Genomic DNA, 8,213 nt, shown 5'->3' with positions numbered 1-8,213 from the left:
ATGAACCAATACCCTGGATGTCTCTATGAGGGTTTTTGCCTCTTTGCTCCTGCAGACCCTGTAAGACATACACCATATGTCAGACGATTGTAGGGAATATGACCCCATTATGTTTTAATAACATCTAAGTGACTTTTCTTAGGTTCCAGTCCCACCATATGTGACAAATCCCACTAATAACAATAGACTTAAGCAGTAGAAATTTGATTCCAATGCTCTACTACTGCTTTCTTTCTGTTTTTAGACTGGTGGAGTTGACTGAGTCTATAGGCACACTATTTGCAACACCTAGTAGTTTTTTGACATTATTATTTCTGATAATAACGTATCCTGTACCTCTTATATATGGCGAGTTGAGGTAAATAAGATGGAGTTACTTCTTGTACTTGTACACTTAGCGAATGTGCTGTTATGCGCCAGCCAGTGCTTATCATAATATCTCTCTGTGAACCGTTGCTAGACACACATGAGCCAAATATTGGGAACTATTATCAGCTACCAAGAATGAAGACCATTTGCCATAGTATGTATGGTCATGCGACTGCTGGCAATATGTGTTGAAATTATCCGTACAAATGTGATCCTGCTATGAGTCCCTAAGCGTAGGGACGCCATTATTTTTCTAATTTTTTTCTTATTTGCAGGTTGAAATCCACTAATTACATCTATGCAGTAAGAAGAATATTGCTTAATGCTGGCATTGGCCTTAAAATATGATCCCTGGCGTGACTTCAGGGCCAAATGATTGCATGTTTTACACAAAATTTTGCTAATGGTCATTGGCTCTAAGATGTAATGACTTCTGTTCTATATACATCTTTTCTACATACATCGTGAATATTATGATCGATTTCTTTAAAATTAATAACGAATATGGAGCATATTGGCTGAAATCTACAAAAAACTACAACTCCCAGCATGCCTGCATGACCAGGTGATCGTAAGTCGACTGGTTGAAAACTACAGAAAACCACAATTCCAAGTATGCCTGTTTTGTGAGTCACATGTCTCTACCCCAATAGGAATTAAAAACGGCTTTTACCGACCCTTCGGTGCCTCCCCAGACAGCGCAGACGCTAGTCCGAAGACACCGACGGTCAGGTGAGTGCGGGGTTACACATGTAGTCGTGACGGTCTTAATTTAAGCGTGAGCGTAAAGAGAAGCGATAGTGGAACTCTGGCACCACTATCGATGAAATTTTATCGTTCCGCTTTGCACTTGGCCGATAAGATAAGGGTTGCTAGTGGCGTTTTCTTCTAAGATGGCAGCCATTTGAATGGAAACGTTATTGTTCCGCTGTACAAAAACTGCAAAATGAAGAGTTGTGTGTGGCTTTTTCCAAAGAAGGCAGCCACAATAAACACTTACTTTTTTATTTTCACCTTCACTCGGGTAATGACAAGTAATAACTGGCTGCAAATGCAATATTGTCTAATCGTGTTATAAGTTGCGGCAAGACAATAACAGGCTGAAATGACAAACATTGAACGAGCACGAATGAGTAGGCATGCGTTTGACTATAAGCCGGGCCGCAATTACAGCTCATGCAACATTGTCCAATTGTGTTATAAGTTGCGGCAAGACAATAACGGGCTGAGACGACAAACATTGAACGAGTACGAACGAGTATGCATGTGTCTGTCTATAAGCCGGGCCGCAATTCCAGCTAATTTTTAAGTGAGCGTGTATACTAAGATCATTCCATATCAACTAAACATGGGCGTAAGATTTTATCAGCAAGCATGTTTAAAGTTTAAATTTAATTGTTCCGGTCTGAAGTGAGGAACACGATCTCAAATGGTCCGTATAAATAACACTATGTAGCAGAATATGTAATCAAGGTGACATTGATGTAAGAAATATGGTGTACCATCAACGTTTAAGAAACGATTATGAGATTGGTTGAGTCCTGTATTTTACAAATATGTGACTCACTTTACATAACAATGACATAGCCTTTTGAATGTCTCTCTATTTTTAATCCAGAGCGGTGCTCCTCTATACCTGAGCTGCAGCCAGGTGGGGTTAAGCGCTATCACCACAACTAATGGGTGAGTGGCTACATATGTCCTGTAGTACTATAATTATCATATACAGTGATAGTCAAACATGATGTTACAAACTTAACACATTAGTGTATTGCTAATTTGACATAATCTTGTCAATTTTCTGTTTTATGTCTTATGTTTCTCCTGTGGGTGCCATGTCCTCAACATGATGTGGTGATAGTCTGTGGTGGAGTACATAACCTGAAAATTGCAGGTGATATTTGATATTTTTATTTGCACATTAAGCAGTAGTTAACATCGGGTCCTGAAGAAAGCATTGGTACATTTCCACTTAAATGCTGAAACATGTCGACAATTATTACTCACAGATATTATGTTAAATCTGTTCTTTCACGTTAGGTTTTAAACTTGGAGAACTGGGAGATAATATTAAATTTAAACATCTACTCAGTTTATCCAATTTTACTCGTTTTCACTGATTATTATTTTTTCACTCACTTTTTGCACTGCTTATTCAGTGGCCATTTACAATTAAAAATTCTTCACATAACCACCCTTCTTGGTAACACATTTTGTTAAGGTTCTAACACAGCCGTGAGAATACCTGTAGGTTGTGTTCTTTGTCTCCTGGGCAAGGAGAACCCACATGATGTTAAAAAGGGCGGTACAGAGTGGCTACTGATGGGAATATACAGTGGTCGAAGTGGAGAAAAAAAAGTAGGGGAACTGTCGGCGGACACTCAGGGGCGGGACTAAGCAGAGGATTGAATTAGTAGGCGGAGTCGGAGGTTTGGCAAAAAATAGCATAACATACCAATTTTTAGTGCATTTGACATGTCACTGACCAGTTACAGCTTATAACGTTATTTAATTCAAGCAATCGATACACATGTTTATTTGAGGTTTAATATATAAGTTGTTTATATTTAATTCATTTAAAATGTGGGACATGTTTCCAATCACAGAATATTCCAAATACGCTTATAAGTGGAATCATAAGCCATTTGTCTCCGAGCCATGCAGTTTCTTTCATTGGCCCTTCTCCTCCCTTTTTCTAACCATTTCTGAACATAAAATTCAGGTTTAAATTCTATGACAGGAGGCCCCACGATGTTTATGAACATTATAGAAGACAGACGATTTATTGATATTCTGTTCTGCAGTGGTGTGAGCACATCATTCATTACACTAAAGCCCCGTTCACATTCAGCAGTTGAGGTACAAAAGGTGTTTATAATGTGCACTAATGGTTTCAGGCTTTCAGGGATGCAATTTTTATTTTGTTTGTACTCTCTGAAACCAAGGATGTACTGCCTAGTATCAAATACATGCAACCTGCTACAAAGGTTTTGTAATTCTCCCTCACCGTATAAGATGTCTACTGGATCTGGCCAATAAACTGGTTGTAGGAGTTTCATTCTGTGTACTAACTCTTTGTATTTGATTTGGTCATTGTTTGTGGTTGTGCATCTCGAAACATTTGATGCATTAGACATTGTCATCCTTTTTCGCAGGTTATTTGCTAAGCTCCTAAAAAACTGTGCCCTATTGATGCTAACACAGCCTTTGTTCTGTTGCAGTCCTACACCATCAAACTGCATCCGTTCAGCAGCATTTAATGCAGTTGTACCAAAGGGCCCAGGTGCATCAGCCATTGATTCAAACACTAAAATCTGCATCTGTATTGAGCGATCGGCCTCATATGTGGTCATATCACGCCGCTGCAGCCTTCTGGATAGGTCACCCAATTCTGTGAGAGCATCATATAATATGCCCATATTTTCAACAAACACCAGGGAGGTTAATAAACGGTTGTTACATAGCTGCTGGTATCCGCCGGCCGTCTGCTGTGACCAGCCGATGAAAGGGAAGTTAAGCGTACGTTGCCGTATCAGAGAACACAAAGAATTCTATCGGAGAACGGAAGGCACATAAAACTTTCCTCTTGAATGTGGACCGTGATTTACGATACCTTAATTGCCTTTCACCTCACGATTGACTGAAACCCGAAGCCGCCATCCGTGTGAGATCGACTCTTAATCGTGGGAGTAACATATGCTCGCAGCAGATGCACATCTTTTAGACTGACTGGAATCCGAAATCCCTTCCATGTGAGACCGATCCTTAACTCTGAGAAGAACTGTCGTTTGCAGCAGACTAAGAGTGTTTCAAGGTCTATCAGCACGGACTAGTGACCACCTGAAGTACATCTTGGTGGATCCTTGAACGTCGGCCTAGATTGGTCACTGGTATATATTGCCCATTTGTGTTGCCTTCCCCCCACCTCGGCGTGAGAACCCTGACGAAGGTGCGCCCGTAGATCTGGGCCTTGCACTGAAACGCGCGTCGGCGTTACTTGAACGTGGGATCCTGTGTTATCAATCTGGAATTCCCTGGCTGTGTGCCACGGAGAGCCTACAGGGTCCCATTCTCATATCACCCTGAGGATTGTATTGAGGAATGTGCATGAGGTTTGGTATATCTGTGGATGTATGTGTGTGACTGAACGAACCTTGAGAATGTGTCTGAGAGGTTGGTGTGGGGATACGATTTGATGTATATTTATTGATGTCATGTCCTTGTAATTATTTATTCTGTATGATGCTATGTAATGCTTTGAACAAAAAACATATAAACTAAATAAGGAAAAGAAAAAAATGAAATAAAGATTTTTTTTATATCGATAAGTGTTATTCTTCGCCCTCTATGACCCCTCTGTCACCCCCTGTTGAGCTCCTGGTTGTACTTTAAAGTAAGTGGACTCTCCTAGAGCCATCGTCTAATTCATTTGGGTGGACTTTTTTCTCTATAGTAGTGTTTTTTCCCCTGACGTCTGCCCACATTCGTTGCAGGGGGCCCCTTTGTTTATTGGATAATAAACGGTTTAAACCAGCATATTTCCTCTTCTCAATGTCACTCCTCGTTGAGTCTTTGGAAGATTTCATGAAATGTTTACTAAGTGCTCTGTAGTTATTCCAAACAGCTCTCACAGATCTTTCACTTGAGGACACCCAACGTACATCTAGCACCTTTCCAATTGCCAGAAGTTTTACTTCTACCTCCAGAGCACATTCCCCAAGCTCTCTCTGTTTTTTCGGAGAGGCATGGTAGGTGGTATAAAGTTTATCAAAAAAAACTTTGAGCTGATTAATGCCTGTGACTTCTTTACAAACATCACCCACGGCAAGCTCTAGCTTGTGGTTAGCACAGTGCCATACACTCAACTGTGGATATTTCAGTTTCAGAAGAGTTGCCACACCGGATTTCCTACCTATCATGTTGGAAGCCCCATCTGTTACAAGCTGAACCAAATGCATTTTTAAATACTCATTAGTAAAACCATGTCTCTGTACGCATGCAAGTGAGGTATCTAAGATTATATCTGCTGCTGTGCTTGGCAGCTCAACAAGGTCTAAGAAAAAGGTCAGTGGCTCATCGTGTTTATCAATACATGCTCTTAGGCAGATAATTAGTGTGGTCAATTTACTAACTGTGGTAGATTCATCTATCATGAGGCTTATTTTTTATTCATTCTGCAAGATACAATCAATCAGCCTTGACCTCATTGTAGCAGCAATATGGTCTATTATGTCAGCACAGCTGTGATCTGAATGCAAGACTCTGCCCAAGTCTGCACCATTCATCTTTTGAACATCAATATCCAAGGGCATATCAGAAAAAGGGCGCTCATGTATGCCTATTTTGTATGCAGTTCTGAATACATGGCATGTCTCTTCCTGTACTTTCATTTGCATTTTCAAATTGTACTGTGGAATACTTTCACAGGCCCTCTGCTCTAAAATAGCTAGTGCCTTAAGATGACAGGAGCTATTCTTATGACAAAATATTTTTTTCCGCAGAGAAATTTGCTGCTTGTCTTTAGAAGGGCCATACGGAATGACCAAGCAATCTACCCATTCCATGGGAAAATGCACACCTTGACTTGTTTCTGTTTTAAGATTTACCTTCTTGCACACTTTACATCCAAGCTTGCCTTTGGAAAATAAGAGCCATGTATACTCTGTACGTTTCATTTCAAGTTGTTCAGTAGACCAGCAGGCTGGGTGATCAATTTGAGGAACACCAGGAGCGGAAAACTTGCCTGGGACGCCAACGGGCGGTGCCGTGAGGTGAACGGCGGTACTTTGCTTGGCAGACGGGGAGCGCCGGAAGACTCCACGAACTACAGCCCCCAGCAACCTCAGGGGCGGCGCGCCCGTGACGCGCCTGGAGCGCCCGAAGGCGCTAGAAAAACGCTGACCTCCCTCTCGCCCCGCGAGTCGCGCGCGGGAGCGACCGGGAGAAGCCCGGGACAAGGGCAGGACAGTCTTTGGCAGGAGGAGGCAGGGCAGGGCCACAGACCCTGCTCCTCGCAATGGGGAAACGCAAGCTGACTGTGAACGGCGGAGAAGGTAAGAAGGCCAAGGTTCCTAGGAAATCAGAGACTATTATATCCTTCCCGACATCTGCTGTGGGGGCTCTTAATGACGAAATTGCAAATGCAGAAAAAGAACTGGGACTCAACCAGCCCGCTCTAGAGCCCGGGGACATAATCGACCTAGCTGTCCCCGAGTCCGCATCTCATATTCCACTGGAACCCAATGTTGTTGTTAGGGCTCCTACCATTCCTCCCGCACCCAGGATTACCACCCCACCTCCTCAACCAAGTAGTGAAATTGTATATCCTGAACTGGCTAATAACATACCACCTAAAGCTAAAAACAAACGAGGCAAGACAATCCGTAAGGGTTACTCAGGCAGTGCGGACAAACTGATTCCCGAGGATGTTCACGACAACCTGGCCGAAATGATCGAGGGCTTATTTGAATCGCGGTTGGAACCATTGTTGGTAAACATAGCGAAAGACATTGTGGACACCCTGAAATCATGTGTGAATAACATTATGAGTAAATGCGACAAGATTGATAAATATTTACACGAGCGCAATGCACACAGCGAGATGCACTTTAAAAGTAACTTAACACCTGAGCAACAAGGGAGGGTCTCCACGACAACTAATGAGCCAGTTACCTCGCATATGCAATCGCATAGCACTAACTGTGCCCCCATGGTTATAGCACATGATGATAGGATTGCATCTTTGCGGGGGGCACAAAAGGCTGACGGTGCGGGGGTTGGGGCACCAAGTGTGGCAGCGACCCCAATAGCCATGGGGCACCAACCCAATGATCCTTGTAAAAGACTGTCCCGGGCAGTGGATCTTCCACCAGATGCTGCCCGTTTAGTCGTTATCTTGACCGGGATCCCGTGCCTTAAACCACACCAGAGCGAATCTGAGTCCGAGCTGCTAAATAGAACTAGAAATTGGTGTTCACAGTTCAGTAGTGGGAGTGTGGATGTGGGCAAACATATTATAGCTGCTTGAAGGGTGGATTGGGTGGGAAGGAAGGTCAAATGCATCCCTGGAGACTGTGTAATTGTTAACTTTAACAGATGTAATATAGCAGATACTCTTCTCTGGGATGGTTCTGATCTAGTTGGTGTTGGTATTAGACCACTCCCACTAGGGTATTTTTATCCCCCTCCCACACACCCTCAGCCAAGATCATCCCACCGGCCTATTCCACACCTGATAAGAAAATACATTGGCAGTCAGGGGACAGGGATCTTACTTAGTAATAGGTTCTCTCCCCTTTCTACTGACTCTCCCCTAGATTCCAACGATTGGCAACCATCCACTGTGCCCTCTATCACGGAGGTCACCCCTGCATATAGGTATCGCCACATACCAGTGGTAAGCTGGAACATCGCAGGGCTAGGGAAGAAAGCCACAGACGCTAGATGGTTAAACTTTGTGTCCCAATATGAGATTTTGGGTTTCCAGGAAACATGGGATGCCAGTGATAACTTTTTCTTGGACGGGTTCCGGAGTTTTTCAGTCAAGGCAACCCCCGGGTAGGGTGGCAGGCATAAAGGAGGGCTGCACATACTTTTCTCTTTAAAATTGGCGGGTGTCACTAGTAAGATTGATTGTACCTCTGATAACATCTTATGCATCGAGTGGGCCAGGCCAAATTCTTCGCTAACTCTGATAGTTAATCACTACAATGCCCCTACAAGGGATAGAAACTGTTCACACTTGAAGTCCCTTTTTCTGTTTTTATCATCATGTAAGTCAAAGCAACATGCTTCATTCGATATCCTGTTAATGGGAGATTTTAACGTCCACCCATGTGGCTGGG

At 43.0% G+C, this 8,213-nt stretch overlaps 1 pseudogene; it reads right to left on the bottom strand.

The window, feature by feature from the left end:
* Positions 1 to 2,969: 2,969 nt before the first annotated feature.
* Positions 2,970 to 6,044, bottom strand: LOC147685038 (E3 SUMO-protein ligase KIAA1586-like; annotated as a pseudogene).
* Between the last annotated feature and the right edge of the window lie 2,169 nt (positions 6,045 to 8,213).

The sequence above is a fragment of the Lissotriton vulgaris genome, chromosome 10 (assembly GCF_964263255.1).
Source record: "Lissotriton vulgaris chromosome 10, aLisVul1.2, whole genome shotgun sequence".
In the NCBI taxonomy this organism is placed as follows: Eukaryota; Metazoa; Chordata; class Amphibia; order Caudata; family Salamandridae; genus Lissotriton; species Lissotriton vulgaris.
The sequence above is the reverse complement of the archived record's forward strand: the minus strand, read 5'-3'. Positions and strand labels throughout refer to the sequence as shown.